The sequence below is a fragment of the Crocuta crocuta genome, unplaced genomic scaffold (assembly GCF_008692635.1).
Source record: "Crocuta crocuta isolate KB4526 unplaced genomic scaffold, BGI_CrCroc_1.0 scaffold2194, whole genome shotgun sequence".
Lineage (NCBI taxonomy): Eukaryota > Metazoa > Chordata > Mammalia > Carnivora > Hyaenidae > Crocuta > Crocuta crocuta.
The window spans coordinates 94,038-112,904 of record NW_027530402.1 but is presented as its reverse complement, the minus strand read 5'-3'; positions in this window follow the sequence as shown (position 1 = coordinate 112,904).

Sequence of the window (18,867 nt, the reverse complement as noted above, 5' to 3'; positions counted from 1 at the left end):
TTCCAAAAACATTTCACCCTATTATCACAATCAGCCTACAGCTTTGGTAAGTTAGGTATTATTATCTCCACTTTTTTTAGTGCGAAAACTGAGGGGTTAGATGACTTGCCCAAAGTTGTGTATTTAACATCTTTTGTTTCATTTCCCCCACTACAATGGAAACACCTGAAGTCAGGGACCTTGAAGTGAGGGTAATTAAAACACTTTGGAAGCAGCCAGACTAGAGTTCCATTCCTGACTGCCTTTTCCTCCCTATGGAGTCTTGAGCAAGTTATTTTAACCTTTGTGTCTCAGTTTTCTCCTTTGTGAAATAGGGATAAGAGTAACCTCATGAGCTTGTTGTGAAGAATGAAAAAGATAATGCAGGGAAAGCCACTGGCACAGCATTTGGCACATTAATAAATGGTACTACCTTTTATTATCATTAAAATGAATATAATAAACAATGGTAAAAATAATAGTATTTGCCAAGATCATAGTTCTCAGGGAGGTTTTGTCCCACTTATATTACATATATGGTACCATTAACTATTAGCTTATATTTTTCTCTGTACCTAACATAACTTCCATACATTATTAGACACCAGATCATTTGAGTTGCAGTGATTTTGTAAAAGTGATGCAAAAGAATCTGCAAAAGCATTTATCATAGAGCCTGGTATATAATAGTTCTTTCACTCGTGGTTGCTGTTATTATATAAGCCACTATTTCTATATTCCTAGGTTGCCTAACATTGTGCTGAGTGTACAGATGTTCAAATAATATCAAGTGAGTGAATTAATAAATGAACTTAAAGTACAAAATGGCTTTGCTTAGTTGCAGCTAAAAGAGAGACAAATTAATTAAAACTGGACTTTGTCTATTGTTCTTTGTATTCCTGTTGTTGTTTTGACTAACCTAAGAGGACAAACCATGCCCGTTTCCTTTGTGTTCCACTCGTACTCTCATTCCCATTGGTTACTTTGCTTAGTTCAATCTTTTGTACAAAGTGAACAATCAATACTACATGTTGAATGCATTACCAGTTCACATTGTCTAGAGGCTCTTTTCTAACTGATCTAATTCCATGACACCTCAATGGCTCACACCTGCATTAAAATCATTGTTTGAATGGAGAAACTGAGTCTGAGGGTTCTGCAAATTTAAGGATGGGACTTCATGATTCTGGTTTAAATTCAATACCTGGCATAGGCAGATACCCAATGCAAAGTTGTTGAAAAAAATGAGTGAATATTGAATTAATGCATCTTTTACTTTTGCAACTAGATGCTTCTTTTGCCACCATTATGTCATAGAAGAGAAGTCCAAGATTTTCATTTCTTTGTTTTTCCAGTGCTTAGAGCCACAGGCATTGTTTAGGGCTCCCTTGGGCATTGCCATCCTAGTTGAATGCCATTAAGCAAGTCTCTCAAACAGAAGCAATTTGGCCTTAGGGTCATATCATGTCTTATTTTCTAGTGACTGTTCTGCCCAAGTCAGTAAGAAACAGTCTGCTCAGCCTTGGCTGGGTGGACTTTTGTGCCTGTGATGCAGCCTACTAGCGATCCAGTCAGGTGGGGCCATATTTCCACCTCCAGAGACAGCAGGCTCTGAAAGTGTGCTGTGATTGAAATTGAGCTCTTTCTTGAACTAGCAGTGGAAACTGGTTAACCCCATTAGGTCTGCAGCTTGAGAACTATAAATAGAATTTGGGTCCCTCCATCTAACCCCCCCCAGCCATTTATTGTCAGAATAACTATGTGTTAGTGGCCTGAGTGAGGAGGAGGCAATTCTGTTTAAGGACGTTAGGCATGATTTAAAGGGTTTTCTATTGTTTATAATAGCTTTTCATTTTTTGCTGATTAAATTTATTTACTTTTGAAGCTGGTGCACAAGGTTCTGATTGGAAGGGTGTGTATGTCTGTGTGTGTGTGTGACCTTTTTAACTTTGTAGCACTTTAATGCAAATGAAATTTAGATGGTGGGAGCAAGCAAAACCAACCTAACGACAATGAAATCATTTCTAAATATGTTTACAATCAAATATCTCTCTCAATAATTTGATTTGTAGGAAATGGCAGAGTGCAGCATTTTATACAGAAGCTTTTCAATAATTCATTCTCATCTCATTGATGTACAGGACTTTGGCTAGGTTGATGAATGCAATAGGTGCTCTTTCATTAGGGAGAAATTCATTTGAACCTTGAAATCAATATAACCCCTATCTGACCCACCCGTCTAATGCTGCTCTGTCCTTATGACTAGAGGCTTTTCAACCTTACTGGGTTTCTGCAGTTCCCTTTTCCAGGGTACTGGGAACATTTGGAAATTGTCTTTCCTCCTCATTTAATTATTTTGAGAATTTATATTTGTACAATTGATATTAAGCTACTCAAATGCTTAAACTCTTCTGTAGATACTTCTGGAAAATTGACACTCTCAAGTGTTAGCTTTTGGGAGCCTGAGGAAATGGAAAAGAGTGGGAAGTGGCAATTTAGGGAAAGTCTTCTACTGGTTGAAAAGATAAGCTTCTCAGTGTCACAAGGTCTAGTAAACTTGAATACATAGTGAGTAAAGAGTCGAAGAGGCATTCAAAATCTCCAAGCTTCAAGTAGCTTCTAAAGTATTTTTTTCCCTAGGAACTTACAGTCTTGTAGTGCGTCCTCACAGAGTATAAGATGGAATTTCTCTGTTCTTGTATGGGAGTGGGGGAAATCCTTATCAGGCTAGTTCCTGTGGTTTTTTTTTCCTGGAAAATGGAGCAGGAGGAGGTAGGATAGAGGGAGAAAGTAGGTGAGGAGAAAATGGTATGGTACACCCAGTCATCTCAATTAGAGTCCCAGAGTCTTCAGGCAGTAGTGTGCTGAGGCTTTGGCACTGAAAAAAGCCAGACAGTGATTATCTCCTTTGTAATAATAGACAGAAGACATGAAGTTTGCTATTGTGCTGCTGCTGCTGCTGCTGCTCTGAAACTTTGTGAAACCATTGATCAAACTTCAATGAACCATAATACTATTGATTTGGTGTCAGATCACTGGTAGACACTTGAGTGACAGCCTGAGTGGATGTGATGTTACATTTAAATTGTCCTTTTGTTTGCTTCCTAGTTGTCAAAATGTCTTGATAGAATATGTGCTTCCAAGTGCTTGTATAGTCCTTATTGAAGATCAAGTGCCAATAACATGGGCTGCATCATTTAAAAAAATGGTGGCTCTTGGCCAAATTCTATTGGTCAAACATATATATTTGGTTAGCCTGCTTTTCTTTAATTAGCTAAGAAAGGTACAGGGTTGTGTCCTCTTAAGATGGAGAGGGTAGAAGCAACTCATCCTTCACAACTCCTTACTTCCAATCCTATTCATAGCTGAGATTCATGCCATCTCAGCCACATTTTTGGCTGTGCCAGGACTGAGGAAAGGTTTTATTAGGTATGAAAATCCAGCAGGTTGAAAAGTATCTTGGGCCATCACAAAGGAAGTGAGGGGAAAATCGGTGGAATTACTTTGACATATTTCCCCCAGGTTATAGTCCCAAATCAGGTCTCATATAGGCACAATATGTGAAGTAGTGCCCCAGTGAGAATATGAGGTAGGAAAAAAATAGAGATGTGTAAACTTGTGGAGAACATTCTTTGTTCGATATCAGTCAGTCATTATTCTTATTTAGTGATTATATATTGAGAACATGCTAGATGCCAGGCACAGTGCTTAGTGCTAGACATGTATTAGTGAACCAGAATGACATAGCGCCTATCCTCAAAACACAGTTTAGGAGGGAGAGAAGGACCAAACAAGTGTAATGAAGAATCCTAGATGCAAGATAGAAAAGGGGAGACAGTGTGGTGGAAAGGATATGGGCTTTGAGTATGGTAGCTCTGTCACTGAATTTAAATGAGTTGTTTATTGTTGAACGAATTATTTCTTTTCTTTGAGCCTTAGTTGTCTCCTCTGAAAAATGATGAAAACAATAATGCATACTTCAAAGAACTGTTGTCAGAATTAAATGGAAATATGCATGTAAAAGTCTGGCTCAGAGCCTGATACTTCTACGTAATTAACTGCGGTAGGAAGGAGGAATGCAAAAGTGGTGGTGAAGAAAGCACAGTGACAAGTATATGAAGGCTGAAGAACAAAAGTGAGGGTTCATGGCCGGTTAGGAGACCGTTGCCGTAACACAAATCAGAAATGATGATGTCCAAGACTACAATGGTGGCAATGGGGATGGAGAGGAAGGGACAAATAAATGCCTAAGACATAGATAGAGGAGATAAGAGTGAGGGAGATGCTAATATCCATGTGTCCAGGTATAATAATTGGATAGATAATGGCTCTCTTTATGGAATAGAGAATAAAATAAGAGGGGATTTGGGATAAATTAAATATTAAATGTCTGTGGGACATCCAGGTATGTATCAGATGACCAGTAAATACGCAATTAAATACATTAAGTGCAGAGCTAAGCGGAGAAATGAGGGCCAGAGGTCTAGATTTGGAAATTGCACATAGGTTGAAATTTTAGCTATGAGGTATTTCATGAAGAGAGTATGGAACGGGGAGGGAAGAGAATCAGGGACAGATTCATGGGGCACAATCTGGCAGACTCCCACTCCTGTGTTTACTACACTTACCACATTTCCAGAGAGGGATTTATGAAGTTCTTTAGGCCTTTTGTAGAAATTTTCTTTTGTGTAACTGATTTATGAGTCTCCAATGAAAGGAACAGGTAGCTGGCATTTAAATTATGTCCATATTTTTTTAACAGATGGAAACACAGAAGTATAGGGAACTATCACAAAATTGTCAAGGTCACCCAGGTAGCAACAAACTCAGGACTCTTTCTTGCCCACCTGCCCATGTCAATTCCTTCTTCCCAGTCTTTTTTGAAATGAAGCTGCTCAGTCCTTTGAGTCCAGATATGGCATTGTGAATTACTCATGCCTTGATCTCCTCATCTATAATGAAATGGGTTGTTATTTAGAGTTGTTTGTATCGAGAGGAGGGCAACAGGTAGGGAATGGGGGGGCTCTGTTTTGAGCATGATTTGCCACTCTCTACAGAGGAAACAGCAAGAAGTCTGTGGGAGATGTTGACACTATGCAGCTGGGAAACAAAGAGAGATTAATTGAAGAAAATAGAGTTAAAAGAAGTAGATACGTAGTAAAACACACAGGAAAATACTGTTCAGAGAACTCAGCATGAAGAATCCCAGGAGTCAAGAGACTCAAGCGGAGGAGTTTGTGAGTTCATGTGTGCATGGCAAGAAGCTTGTTGTTTTTTTTGTTTTGTTTTTTTTTTTAACCTTTCCGTTTATTGTTAAGGCTCAGCAGCAGGAGATGTGCAGTCCATTTAGGAATGACAAAGGCCACTAATCTAGGATTTATCTATGCTTGCCAGAGGAGGAAGCCCCTGCTACTAAATTATTTCAAGTAATGCACTGGCTCAAGCAGGGATCTAGTTGTCTGGCTGGGCCAAGCCTTTGAATTAATGCTTCAGCCCATGACGGTGGAAGTAAAATCCTGAACTGGATTTCCATATTTGTCTAATACACTCATGCAAGAGTCCAGGATGAAGACTGAAGCCTTTGTTTGTTTAAGGAGGGACGCAGAATTTCAAGGAGCTTCATTTCCTTGAATCAGTGGCTGAAATATGACCCTTAATCACACTGTGAGGTTGAGTGTGCTTTGTACTGGCTGATTTTAGAGGAGCGACTTTAACCTCTTTGGTGTTAGCCTATAGAGAAATCATGCCTTACTGCTCCAGTACTTTTTCCCATCATCCCCAGTGAAACAAGAACAGCAACAGGAAGCTAAATACTGGTTTATGGGATTGTTTGTTTGTTTGTTTTCTCCTAATCTCAATGCTGGGAGCACGTGCAACTCTGGAGCCCTTGGACAATCTCAGAACAACTATAGTAATGAGTCCCCAACCCACAGCTTCTCCACAGGGTCTTTCTGCTTGGCAGACCTGATATGGCCTGATAAACAAGACTCACCAGCTAGCATCTGCTCTCTGGAAACTGAGAGTCTCCCCTTAGTACGCCAATTTTACTGCTGTAGATATATAGGAGGCTTTTGGTAGGATCTATGGGTAAGGACCATTGTTTGCAGAAAAAAATCATTCAATTCCAGACTCCCAGATTCCAGAGCTCATACCCTCTTTCTTAAATATCGTTTAACAATACTCCCATTGTTTTTTTTTAATTTTTAAATGTTTGTTTATTCTTTCATAGTTTATTGTCAAGTTGGTTTCCATATAACACCCAGTAATGTTTATTTATTTTAGAGAGAGAGACAGAGTGTGCATGAGAGAGGGGCAGAGAGAGAGAGGGAGACACAGAATTCAAAGCAGGCTCCAGGCTCCAAGCTGTCAGCACAGAGTTCAATGTGGGACTCGAACTCACAAACCATGAGATCATGACCTGAGCCCAAGTCGGAAGCTTAACTGACTGAGCCACCTGGGCGCCCCTCCCATTGTTAACATGGTAAGCAATTTCTTTACCAAGTATTTCAGTCCTGACTAGAGTAACAACACCTAGCCACTCTAAGTACTGAAAAGCTCTTGATTTTTCCCATATACAATTCAAATGTGAAAATACTAAACTATAAGTGGAGTGTTAAGTCCAAAAATCTTCTGATTTTGACATAATGACTATCTTGCTTTCTAAATAGCAAACATAATTATATTTTAAAATTTTTTGGTAAATGTAGATAATCTGGCAGTGGTTTCAGGCTCACTCTAACAGAATCAAGGGAGAGAGGCTACTTCTGCAGAGAGACCACTTGAAGTCTCTATGCAGAGATTCCATTACTCCAAAGCTCCCAACCTCCTTCCTCAACTCATTTTAGAGACTATTCCAAACAAATATGTCCTTGTAAGGTGCTCCGGACTAATCCTAGTGAGCCTATGTCATCATTCAAATGGGCTGTGTTTCTCTTCTGGAAAGTACCAAAGAAATCCCAAGTGCACAGACTGGCCCAAGTTGTCTGAGCTACCTGATTATCTCTTAATGCTTGATTAGGAAAATCAGTCTAGTTAATCAAAGAAGAAGATCACTCTGGCAAACCCCCAAATCTTCAAATTCACATCTTTTCTTGAATGCTTGGCTTGACACCAGGTGTTGTTTGCTGGAACTTCTACCAGAATTTTTGCTTGCCTGCCCAANATTTTCATATGAAACAATTTTCTCTTTCCTTTGAGCAAAGCTATTACTGAGGTGTAGGTGGTTTGAGCTGAGAGGATGGATTTTCTCAGTTCTGTAGTGTGGCAGAACAATCCATCATTAAGTACACAGATGACCCAAGGGAAACAACTCAAAGATTAGCCCAAAGGGGTATTCCTTGATTTGTTTTCTGTGTTGTTTTTCTTTTCTTTCATTTTAGTGGAGACAAAAGTACTGCTAATGGGAGATATACCTTTTTACACATGAGCACATGGAGTAGAACCAAGTAGAGAGATATAAAAGCCTCTAGCAGAAGGAAGTTATAACCAAGAACATTCTGTTTATTCAACAACTTAGAGCTTCTTGTTGATTAGCCCTAAATAGTGATAAACTTACTGGTGTACTTACACTTATGTAGGATTCAGATAAATTGAACAGGGTTTACTGTACTGTGTATTCAGTTGCTAAACAAGTCTTGAATACCTAGTGAGCTACTTGAAGTAGCAAGGGACTGATCTCCTTACTCTGGCCTTGGGTTTATGTCTATGCTAGGGAGACCAAGGGCTAGGGGTCTTTCTATGAATTCTTATTCTTATCCTGAAAAACACTGTAAAATCTCTGTTTTATTGATTATGGCTCAATAAGCTTATTTCTATTTAAAGGAGAGCACATTCTATTTTTCAAAAGTGATTATCTCTGAAGCATCTATTATTTATACTAAACAATGCAATGTATATGTTGGATTGGTTTATAGAGACCCAGACTGTAGTTTTGAAACATGTAATATTCTGCTTCCTTATAACTGTTCTTCCTGCAGTAAGCAATCAACCAGAAACATTATTAGTGAACTTGACTTGCATTTTGGAATGGAGGAAAAGACCTAGTTATTCATCTTATCAACTGGTTTTGGAATCACAACTGTGGATCTGTAATTCCCAATTACACACTATTTCCCCTAAAAGGGTATGTTATAATTGCATGATTGATATGGCCAGAGAAATGATTAATGATTTGCTGACAAGAAAACAGGTATGGGATGGTTCAGCAACATCCCCAGGTGTAGTGGGTTCAATAGTTCCCTCCCTCAAATTAATTTCCACCTAAGACTTGTGAATATGACCTTGTTTGGAAATAGGTTCTTTTCAAATGTAATCAAGTTAAGATGAAGTCATACTGGATTAGGGTGCACCTCAAATCTAATGTTTGGTGTTCTTATAAGGAAAGAAAGGATTGGAGACAGAGGTGTGGAGAGTATAGAGTAGAAGACTATGTTATAGCAGGCAGAAGTTACAGTGATACAAATAACTCAAAGGATTGCCAGCAACCACCAGAAGACAGAAGAGAAGCATGGAAGAGATTTTTCCATAGACCCTTCAGAGACAGCATGGGTCTACAGACTCCTTGATTTCAGACTTCTAGACTCCTGAACTATGAAAGAATAAATTACTGTTGTTTTCAGTTCCCAGTTTGTGGTAATTTGTTAAGGCAGCCCTGGGAAACTAATATATAAGAGTTGCATAGTTAGTAAGTAGTAGGTTCCTGGATGGGGTTTGGTTTTCCTGAATGCTAGTGAAGTATTTGTTTTTTTCAAGACACCTCAGTACCTCCCTATGAGTACATCTTCTCCATCTACTCTTACTGTCCTCAGTAAAAGTAAGTTGGGGCAATCATGATCTTTGGGACTTATGGTAGTTTGTGTTTTAGGGTGTTTTAATTATAAGGAGGAAAGTGACAAATTTGAGTTTTAAGAGGACAACAGTGTAAAAATCCCATAGATGTTGTCCAGAGGCAAAACTTGCTATACCGGGCAATCCATGTCAGGTGGAGAACATATTTCTCTTTTTTGGTTTCCCCCACTAAGACTTTATCAAAACAGAAATGTAATGATCACTATCTATCTCTGCTGGTAACCTATGATACAATTATGGTAATGATAATGATAAACTTTTATTAAGCACCCACAGTGTAAGGCGTTACTTGTTCAAAATGCATAAAAGAGTTGGTCCCCACTATCATAGTATTTACCATGGTACTGGCACAATGTGGGAGTTGATATTTTCTGGTCAGTTAATGCTTTCAACTGGTCTGCTTAGAAAGCAGACCACAATGCTTCTACTTCTGAATTTCTTTTGGGAGTTCTTGTGCTGTCTCATGTTCTTATAAGTACCTGTGGCTGGAGACCATCAAAATTATAGACTTTGGAAAATTTGGAATTTCCGTAATCAGCAAAATAATTTGAGTCTACTTTTCTCACCAATTTGCTGTTGAGGAAACTGAGGTCTGGGCAGATGAAGGAATGTTCCCAGGAATAGTGGGTTGAGTAGTGCCTTTTCCCTCAAATTCATGTCTACCTGGGACCACTGTATATGAACTTATTTGGAGATAAGATCTTTGCATATATAAACAAGTTAAGATGAGATTATATCAGATTAGTTATGCTGCTTTGATTGTTGTTCTGAATAACAGAGTTTTCATAGGCTTCTCTGCTTCTAGGTTTCCTTTGTATGGCTCCTTTAAGCTAGCAGTAGTTCTGTTATACAGAAGATCTGGTGATGGTCTCAGAACCATATATCGTAGAGTTGGAAAGGACCTAAAGGAATCAGTGAGCCACCTACTTTAGGATGGGTAAGCATTCACAATTTCCATTTTACAGATGAAATAATCAAAGATATTTTCAATTACCTGATATAGATAATAGAATTGGTTAGTAGTAGATAAAATCCAACATTTTTGAGTAATTTTTGTGTGTCAGGCATTGTGCTAAGAATTTTATGTGCATCATTTCATTTATTTTCTACAACAACCATATGAGATAGGCACTATTATTATCTTATTTTAACGAAAAGAATACTGAGACACATAATGATTAAGTAATTTGCCCAAGGCAGTAGTCCTGGTAAATATAAAAATCACATATTTGCACCTATATACCATAGACACCATTGTGACCCAAGAGTATGATTCCAGAACCTAAGCATTTAATCACCACACTATCCTGTTTAATGGTTATATGGTTATAGTAAAAATGAAGTTCTCTTGCTAAGATTTAGTAAAGAGGTTTCCAACCATTGGGCAAGATCTGTGAATCTATATATACTCCAAACATTATCTGTAAACTAAAAAACAATGTGACCAACTAATATTTTATTTATTTATTTATTTATTTATTTATTTATTAATGTTTTATTTATTTCTAGGAGAGAGACAGGGAGAAAGCGTGAGCAGGGGAGGGTCAGAGAGAGAGGGAGTCACAGACTGAAACAGGCTCCAGGCTCTGAGCTGGCAGTCAGCACAGAGCCCGACGCGGGGCTCGAACCCACGAACCGCGAGATCATGACCTAAGCGAAAGTCGGACGCTCAACCGACTAAGCCACCCAGGCGCCCCTGACCAACTAATATTTTAAAATGAATACTGGTTTTATTTGGATAAGTTGTAAATTCATTTAAAAGCATTATTTTTTAAAATTTTTTGAAAAAACACTTATTTTGAGAGAGAGGGTGGGAGAGGGGCAGAGAGAGAGAAGGAGAGAAAGAATCCCAAGCAGGCTCCACACCCTCAGTGATGCGGGGATTAAACTCAAGAACTGTGAAGTCATGACCTTAGCCTAAATCAAGAGTAGGATGCTCAACCCACTTAGCTACACAGGCACCCCTAAAAGCATTATTGAATTAAGAGTGGCTTCTTGTCATGATTCATTTGATTAAATCAGTAATTACTAAAAGAACAGCCCTCCTTTGTGGGAGCTTAAAAACATTTTGATCTGGAAAGGAGACCTTATGTTCATAAAGAACATTATGAACTATAGGTATAGTAGAAGGAGAACTCAATTTGGAGTCAGGCAGACTTAGGTTTGAGTCTTGACTTCTGTTTACTTCCTACCTGAGTGACTTTGGGCAAGTCTCTTAATTATCTCAGCTTCGGTTTCCTCATTTGTAAAATTATATTTTATCACTTATCTCAAAATTTTTTTGGGAATCTCAGATGCAACACTTTATATGAAAGTATTTTATTAAAAAATAGAGTTATGTAGGAATATAAGGAGAACATTATTATTCCTCTGTGATACTCAGAGAATCAGGTTTGGTCCTAAATATTGCCTTATTTTAATTTTACGCATGGTTGTTCTGTATACCTTTTATTAAACCTTTGTCACTATTGTGATGATAAGCTAGAGAACAGGTCAATTTCTAAGAAAATAATATTCATTCCTGGTATGAGCTGTCTTCACTTTCTAGTCATGACTAAAATAGTATATCCTTTGTGAGATGAGGATTTAGGGTGACAAAGAGGAAAAGCAAATGGCATGCCAGCTCTTCTGTGGGTTCAACTTCATCTTACCGCTTTGAGTAGGTCACAGCCATTCTGGGAGACCCTACACCATTTTTTTTCTAGGCTGAAAAGTAGAGAAGGAAGAATGGAGTCCAGCCAAAGAGAGGAAGAACTGTTTCTCTGCCCTACCCCCCATGTCTCTCCTCTCCCAGTTTTCTAATCTCTTCCCAGGGCATGGTTTTTTGAAGCAGAAGCCCAAAAGAACAAACTGGATCTATCTTTGGCCTTTTTGGACGTGAAAACATTGTTGGGCCTACTTAGTAAATACCACTATGAAATGGCCAGCCAAGGTCATCCTGTCAATGAATCCAAGACCCTTGGAGTTGTGTCTAGTGATAGCAGAGCTTGAAGGAACCTCATTTATAACCCTGCATCTATTTTAGTCTAACTTGGTCACTGTTGTGGCTTTTGATTTCCCCCTGGATCCCAGTCATTTGTTTACTGCTGAGCTGCTCCAAAGTTTTAATATGAAAAGGTTACCCTAAGCTTCTTGAGCTAGAGTTGTGCTGCCACCACCTGGAAGTGTGGGGGATTTCAACAACAATTGTCAACCTTAATCCTAACAGCCAGTTATCCACAGACAGAATGTTAAATTAATTCTCTTGTCTGCGAAAAGTCTTTTTCTCTAGAAGCTTTCTAATTCTTTGGGAAGTACTTGATTATGGAAGAGGGTTTAGTTCCTGAACTGTAAAATGAAATTTACAAAGTTGGCAGTAATGAATTTTTAAACAAATTTCTCACATGTTAGTACCAGCCATAACTATCCTTTATGATTAATAAAAAATGCATTAGGTCTGACCAGTGCTAGGGAATAATTAATCTTGTGACCAAACTATACTGCAACCCTTTTTGTTAACCTCTTGACTGAAAACATATTCAACTTTAGAGAGGCTTAAGGCTTCCTTGTCAATTATGCTAGGAGCCCACAGTTAGTGCTTTATAATACCTGAGAAGTATGGGAAAACTGGCTGGTTGCTCCATATCTTATTATCAACCTATGCTGAGAGCGTTGGCACTTATCTCATTGATTCCATCTATATTGCTATTTGGGTGCCACCATAGTCCATCCTCACAGCAGACTTGAGTTGAAAGTCTTGGCAGAAGGTAAAGATGAACTTCAGTGCTTGATCTGATGAATTCTTCCTGGTCAAGGAGAGAGTAGGGGTTACTTTTTTACAGAGAAGTGAAACCTAATGCAAGATGGATACGTTTTATAGAAATAAATTGTCCTCTGAACTTTGAAGTAGGTCCACATGTCAGGCCTAAAGCAATCATGTGGGTAGCACCAATAGAGTCATTATTTGCTGGGTCCACTCTCAGTCAGGCTTGATTTATGTTAACATAGAAGAGGTTGGTTATTTGTAGTGGTCATCTGATTGCTCTCAGACACATTTAATTTTCATTAAGCCAAGGCAAAGCCTAAAAATAAATGTCATAGGCTTGGAACATACCACACTTCTGGTACAGTCATGAGATCTAACAGGTGGAAATTGTGGAAGTACACAGGAGAATTCCAGGACCTTCTGTCCTCAAGATTATGCAAACGATAGCAATACGTGGTTTTACAGATATACTGCCAGTGTTGCAGAATTCACGGTTTCGGTTTCCATTTCTACCACTAGGTCTTATACTAACATCTGCCTCCTGGTCTTTTCTTTATACTATGTGATCTTTTGACAAAGTTCTTACTGCTTTTACTGAAACGTTCCTGGCTTAACTGCTAGCAAATATCTTGAAGAAAATCAAGTTTGCTCAACAGACTATCTCTTGGCATTTAATGAATTCCTATCAATGTAGACTGCCTTAGACGGTCTTTACAACTCAAACTAAATGTTACTTCCTCAGAGAGGCCTTTTCTGACCATCTGTTCCAGTCAGTTTCTCCAACATCTTCTTTGGTGCAGTAGTTAAGAAAACATGCTCTAGAGACAGACAAATCTATTCCCTGGCTCTGCCTACCACTAGCTATGTTACCCAATTTACTTAGTAACTTGTATTTCAGTTTCCTAGTAAAATAGGCAAAATAATAGCACATACTTGAGAGAGCTGTTGTAAGAATTAGTTATGGTGCATAAAGCACTTAGAACAGTGCCTGGCTATCATCATCATTATTTCAGCCCATGTTTATGTATTTCATGTCACTTATTTTAACTTGAAATTGTTGTAGGTGTCAGTTTGTGTGTTCTTTTTTCAGTCTCTCCTTCACTGCTCTAAAAGTTTCGTGAAGGCAGAAACCATGTTTATGTTTGTCATGTTCATTTTCCTTTCCCCAGTGCTTAAGCACACAGTAGGAGCTCAATAAATACTTGCCAAGTGAATGTATGATAATTTAAGAAAAATTCCCTAAACAAAAAAAGATTCCCAGATCTCAATCAGAAGAACATTTTATTTCAAGATACATTTGCCAAAAACAAAATGCCAGGGCAACGCATACCAAACATACTTCTGTTAGCCTTTTTCTTTTCACTACTGCCTTTGTTTTCTCCAGCTACCTACAACTATATCTACTAAGGGGACCTACCTCTATGTCTAGGCCCAGAGCCCAAGTAAATCATCCAAGCCATAACTAAGGTAAGGTGATTGAGAATTTAGTATAGGGTATGAAAATTATGACGGTACAGACACATTAAATTACTTAAATGTGTTGTGTCAACTGTAAAGACCCTTACCCTGGCATGAAATGTGTTAGAGATGTATTCTGGGTAACTAAGTCATAGATTTTCTTCATTGTACCTTCTGTTATAAACAGATCTCCATCTAATAGGACTCCATCTGTGCTTATTGCCTGGAATCTTCTGCTAATGTGTCCTGTCCTCTTCTTCCTTGAAACATATTGGAACTTCATTTATTACTTGGACACAATGCCTTGAGCATCCAGCTGCCATTACTGATATCAGCCTCCTCTGACTTCCATTATCTCAGGTCTCAGTGCTGCTACCCATTCTCAGCCCTAACTCCTAAACTTGCTCTATTATACTGTTTTGGTGTATGTTGTACTGGAATTGGATTTGTGTAAAAATTAGAAGAAGGTAGAGGAAACCAACTTAATTTGTCATTTCTGAGTAAACCACAAATCACAAAAAATGTTATTTAGTTACTAACCTGTTCAAAACCTTTGGTGATATGACTGACATCCAGTATAAGATCCTAAACATTTGTTCCAGCCATCAAGGTTCTGCACAATAGTCTCTACCGACCTTTTCAACATCAATTCTCATTACTCCATTGTACAAAGCTTCTGTAAGATCCAAGGATAGAGCTTTCTCTTTGTTAGTAGCAGCCTGGCATGAATTGTTTCTGGCACATTGTGGAGCTCAGTAAATATAGAAGGTAAAAATTACTGAGGTTTTTTTGGGTGCCACACATGTAAAATATGAAGTGTTTTAAGATGCTATCTCACTTTACAGGTATTATCTCATGTAATTCCCCAACTTTATGAAATAAATATTATATTAATTTGTGCAAGTTCACTCAATTCAACTAGGGAAATGGTAGAACTAGGACTTGAACCCAGATCTATTTAGCTTAAGAGCTTGTGCCATTAAAAACTACACATCACTTCAATGGTGTTTGTAAAATAAATACTTGAGCCGGACTGTACTCTTTGTTGTTTCCCTAAAGCAATGAAGTTGCTGAAGCTTATGTGCCTTTACAAATACCCTTTCCCTCACCTGAAAGACTTTACCACAGCTTCTAGGTGCTCAGTCACCATTTCGACTTAGGCAATATTAATGATAAGCACTACTTCTCTGACACCTAATAAATGCCTCCTAGTATTTTTAGTTCTCCATTTATGATACTCACAACTAGATTATAAGCCTTCAGAGGACAAAATTCACATTTTACACTGCTATTTACTCTCAGTCTTATGCATCAAGTATAAGCACTTAGATCCATTAAGTAATATTTCCTGATGGTGATGGAAATGAAGACAAAGAATAAACTGAAGTTAAGTTCTTTTTTTTAAGTAGGCATCACACCCCCCCCATAGAGCCCAACATGGGGCTCCAACTCATGACCCTGAGATCAAGACCTGAGCTGAGATCAAGAGTCAGACGCTCAATTGACTGAGCCAACCAGATGTTCCAAGGTTCATTTTTAATTACAATAGGCAAGAAACCTATATTACATAAGGATGTATTAAAACATAAAAATGTGCAAATATTAGTTAGTGGGATGAGAAATTGAAGGAGCAAGGGGAAAATGATAGTCATCATACTAATTATCATCCTTACAAGTAAATTTGTTTCAGAGGTTGAATTATCTTGCTTGCTATTTCTGCCATCTATTTTGCACCAATCTATTGGAAGTTCCAGAAATCAGAAATTAGTTGCCTAGGCTGGACATAGTTATTTTGCATCTATGGAGTAATTTACATTTATAAAACTGCTTTATGATTATTATAATGTTCACTGGAGATCAAACAAGACTGAACAGGAATCCAAGGAGGGTCTTCAAAGGCTTCCTGATGACCAGGAACTGCCTCTAGTAAGAAATTTTTGGTTAAATTCTATGTAGATCTCTTTTTCTCAAGAGAGGATCAGATTTCATTGATCTCAATGTTCCAAAGCTGTTCATGAACCCTGCTGTTCTGGATCTGTAACAGCTATTTATTTCTCATGGAAAAGGGAACTAAATTAAGCATCTTTATTTTACTTTCCTTGGCTAGAAAAATCTAATGCTATATTAGAGCAGGTTAATGGTCCACTAAGTAATATTCAGAGCCATGAGTTATAAAGGAAAGGAGGCCCATGTGTGAATCTCCTGTAATGTGCAAGTAAAGAAGTAAAATTCAGAGTTGTGAATTCTCTTCTGACTCTTGTAGGTGTTTACCTTTGCTGGGGTTTTAATCTGTTGATTTCACTGACCATAAGATCAAGTATGGTGCTATATCTATATATCTTTATCTTTCTATTCTCTTTACATTGGGAAGAGGTATCTGTGGAAGATGACTTCATGTACATTAACATTGAAGAGAAACTCTATTTAATTTTTCCCCTCAGATAGCTCTGATCTCTTCTATGGAGCATGCAATTTGATTACCTTGCTAGTGTTCACTTGTATTGCATGACTAACAAAACTATTAATAGCTGTAAAATTATTCAGGTCCTTAAAGGTGCAGTCACTATGCTTTTCTCAAGGGCCTCTCACAGCAACAGATTCTAGGCTGATTAGAAGTTGGTCACCAATTTTAATTTTAAATGTATTTCCATCAACTTAATTAAGCCCACTTTTGCTCTCCTTAAATGGCATCAAGAATCATAAAGGCTTTCCTGTCTCTCCCCCCACATCCTCTGTGGTTGGAAGAAATAAAGCCCAGCTTTTCTTGCTTTTCATCTTTACCTTTTCTTTTTGAATGACCCTGCTCTTGACCCTGAGCATACAGTCTGAAAGCTGGATGCAGGTGGAGTGTGGGGAGGATGTTCTGGAGCTCAGCAGATGGATCCCAAGAGCACAATGGCTTACCAGCCCTCCTGTGATTGTTGCCAAAATGCCTTCCTGTTTTCAAAAGTATCTTGTCCTCTGTTCCTTTGTTTTGCTTTGCTAGAAGACTGCAGTTCTGATTTTGCTAGGAGCCAAATCTGCTGTTTGGAAATGCAGCTGCTTGCTTTGGTGGGTGGCTTGAAAGAGAATTTTTCTACTCTCCTTTCCCAACCTCCTTCCCACCTCACCCTCATGTGAACTCCACTGGCTGGCTCATCATCTCACGAAGCATTGATTTCAGAAGCTGACTATTTGCTTTTGATTGTTTGGCTGGGGCTGCAACAAAGTCATTGATAGATCTCATTTAGAGCTATCATCCTGTCTACTGTTTTTGGTCAGCCTTCCAGAACTGATTGCCTGTTCCACCAAATGAAACTGCACAGCCAGTGAGGCTTTCTCAACTTCCACCTTTTCCCAGGGCAGAGAACACGCAGAACTGCATGAGCCTCAAGCTGGGCCTGCTCCTCTCTAAGACTGTTAGTTCTCTTACCAATCCATCATTAGGCATGAGACTTAATTTGATTACTGCTGTCTAGGCTGTTATCCCTGAGTAGATATTGCTTGGTGTTGATGTTGCTGCATTTTGTGATCTTTGCTAACAGAAACCAGCCAAGCTCAGCCCAGCTGGTGTCTCCTGTGATATAAGACACTCTCTTTCCCTACTCTCTTTAATTCCCAGCTTTTGGAAGAAAGGTCATTGGTTCTCTATGGCCATTCTGGCCCCAGCTGCAGGCAACAGACACACATTTATATGCTTTCATTCCCTAAGTCCAGTGCACCAATATGCAAACTGTTGGAGCCCAAATCAAGATACTTTCTCAGCTGGCAAACCATGTTTTCTTCTCATTCAAAAAAGGTACATAACTTCTCTGTTGCTAAAATGATTTTTCTGTCATTTCTGCTCTATGTATCCCTTTTGTGGTGCTCTCTCTGCCTCCTTCTGGGATCTACTTTTTCCAGTTTACTCTCCACTGCCCCAGGGCTTGTTAATCTGAACAAATATTATGCATTGTGCTGTTAGTGGCTTACATGACATGCCTTTGGTACTTACATTGCTAGCCCAGGTAATGTAACTGCATCCATCAAACTGGTAGTTGTTCATGTTTAATAGTTTTCTTTGTTTCATTTTTAAATTGACATTAACCAACTAGTAAGTTTTCCTAGTTCAGTGAAAAATTAGTCAGTGGAGCAGTTAGAACTCCCATGGAGCTACACAAGGCCTCTCCTGAGTTCTGAGAGAATCTTTGGAGGAATTAAGAACAACTTAGGCCTTGTCTGGTCACCTAGAGCTAAAGAGTATAAAACAGGTTTCGTGTCCTCACTGAGATCATCTTTGGCCCACGATACCTACAGAAGCCCAGGAAGTTGGCTTATCGGACTGACTTTTGTGTTCCTCTCCTTACCAATTCTCTGGCTATTATTGTCTATTTGAACTTAATGCAAAAGGGTGCTATAGCACGGAATTTACACACTCACTCCAGGTCTATCACCATATATCTCTAAGCCTTGAAAGATCTGGTTTGTTTCCAGTCCTGTGTACATGTACAGAATGAACTGAACCTCCATTAAGACCAGACAACTAGTCTGTTTGTTTTGTTTGTTTGTTTGTTTGTTTGTTTGTTGTTTTTTGGAAAACATCTTCAAGACATATCCTGTAGGGCTGTTATGTTGGTCAGAGGTCTTTCAGCAACCTCAGCCATTCTTTCCAGTGATATTTCTGCCTCTTTATTTTTATTTATTTTTTATTTTTTTGGCCTTTTCTGCTTCCACACTCCAGAAAGAACAGAAGAGACTACTAGAGAAATCTAGGCTGAGAGTCAAAAGCCAAGGCCCTGCCTGGAGCTCTAATCTGAGGGAGTTACACATGGTACAAGGAATTCTTCAGATCCACCTAATAGGTTGCAGCCTTAGAGTTT